Below are 2,407 nucleotides of genomic sequence, written 5' to 3'. Positions count from 1 at the left end.
GAGAGTTTTTTTTTTTTTTTTTTTTTACTCATTTGGGATTATCTATCCAGAGCAATTTTTATATTTCTTTCATTCTACTTCGTATTAAGTATTATTCTCCTGTCTGGTCTTCAGCTGCTGACTCTCATCTTATTTCGTTGGACAATATCTGACGGTCTCTGGAATTTCTCATCTGTGACCTGGAAACTAATCACAGATAGTTCTTTTGCATCTTAACTTACATCTGATTTTTCCTAATTCTGACCATCCTCTGTATTCAGATCTTCTTAAACTGTAACATCCTGCACATGGCAACAGGAATGCAGTTAATTTCAAAATTCTTGCCTTCATATCAGCAGGTTTAATCTACATTATATACTAGAAGTTTTATTCCAGCTGTGACCAGATTGTGGAATGGTCTTCCAAATGTACCGGTTAAATTACAAACTAGTTTAAAAAGATTCATATTAAATACATGAACATGAGTCTCGTATCATTATTCAAATATGACTGTTCTATTTCAACATTGTTACTGATCTTTATATACCATATAATTCTTTCTATTTCTGATATCGCACTGAGCAATTGGAGCCCTTGGGCTTGTAACATTCTTCTTTTCCAGTTAAAATTGTAGCTTGGCTAATAATAATAATAATAATAATAATAATAATAATAATAATAACAATAATAATAATAATAACAAATGTCTAATTAATGAAATTATTTTTACCACGCAAATTACTTATCATCGAATGGGAACTGTTTTTGTTTTCCCGTACAGGATTAAGTATAGAACAACGTTAAACTCGTTTTGAAGAATAAATTTCCTCGTTAATATCTATCAAGATAAAAGTTAACTAATCGATATGTAGTACAAAGTGAGTACTCAATCAAAAAACATAACTGTCCAATCTAATCCCGACTCCAAACAAAGTGTTCGAAAACCCAGTTAATCCGAAGTCTAAACCGATTTTGGATTCTTGTTCCAATAGTATTGGACTCCCTTCGAACAACGGCTGGCGAGGAATCGAATTCCATGAAACTTTCGCGCGAAATTGAGGTCAGTGAAAGACGAGACTTGGGTGAAAAAATTTGCAGGAAGACACGGGGAGGGAAAACATGTGTTGAAAAGACACATTTAAAGAAAGTTTGAGGAAAGGAAATAAAAGAAAGTTTGAAGAAAGGAAATAAAAAAAAAACTTGGATGAGAGAAGAGGAAATGCTGAGGGCTGAAAAAATAAGGAATAAGGTAAAACACGTGTAAGAAACAAATCTAAATATATATATCTCAAATAGTCAAAAATAATTTTAGGAGAGAGAGAGAGAGAGAGAGAGAGAGAGAGAGAGAGAGAGAGAGAGAGAGAGAATATGACTACTACTCAGTAGATACTTAGCGATATAGACTTATAAAGAAGAAAGAATTGACATCTAAGAATAAAAGCACATTCGACAAAGAACAATACATACAGCCGGAAACAAGAGACACAACTATAATAAATAGATAAATAGAGATATATGTGATAACTACCAGGGAGTTAATCTGGAATATATTCATGTAGACAAACCTGGGGAATAGCAGAAAAGAAACCTGATTAGGATAATAAGCATGAAATTATCATCAATTATATATACACAAGAACTCAACTCTTGATTCCATTCATTAGCAATGTTCCCGTATTGCATTAGATGCCGACAGATGTTATTGACATATACATATGATAAGCGCCCAAGCCCCCTCTCCACCCAAGCTAGGATCAAGGAGAGCCAGGAAATGGCTGCTGGTGTTGTTGTTGTTGGGGTATTAAAGCCAACACTTGTTGTTGGCACGGGCCTTTCCCTTGGTTGGCCCGTAGGTGACTCAGCAGATAGACATATAGGCTCCCACAAACCCCCCATCCTTAGCTCCCTAGGATGGTCAGGTTGCAGCGACCAAAGAACTAATAAGTTTGAGCGGGACTCGAGCCTCAGTCTGGCGTTCACCAGTCAGGGACGTTACCACATCGGCCACCATAACCCTTATATATGTGGTCATATGATTGTCATTTAGTGAAGTGCAATCTATTACGAACCTCGCCACTATTAGTAGAAATAAAGATGTTTAAATCAATCTATTAAATGTGACATTTCCCTTATATAATAGAGAGCAATTGTCAACTCTACAGAAAGGGAAGATCCATCAAGGCGCCGCCAACGTATATGTCCTATTTTAAAATCAAGGTATATATATATATATATATATATATATATATATATATATATATATATATATATACATATATATATATATATATATATATATATATATATATATATATATATATATATACATATGTATATATATATATATATATATATATATATATATATATATATATATATATATATATATATATATATATATATATATATATATATTTCCTGTCACGCT

Source organism: Palaemon carinicauda, chromosome 7 (assembly GCF_036898095.1).
Source record: "Palaemon carinicauda isolate YSFRI2023 chromosome 7, ASM3689809v2, whole genome shotgun sequence".
Lineage (NCBI taxonomy): Eukaryota > Metazoa > Arthropoda > Malacostraca > Decapoda > Palaemonidae > Palaemon > Palaemon carinicauda.
This window is presented reverse-complemented; position numbering follows the sequence as displayed.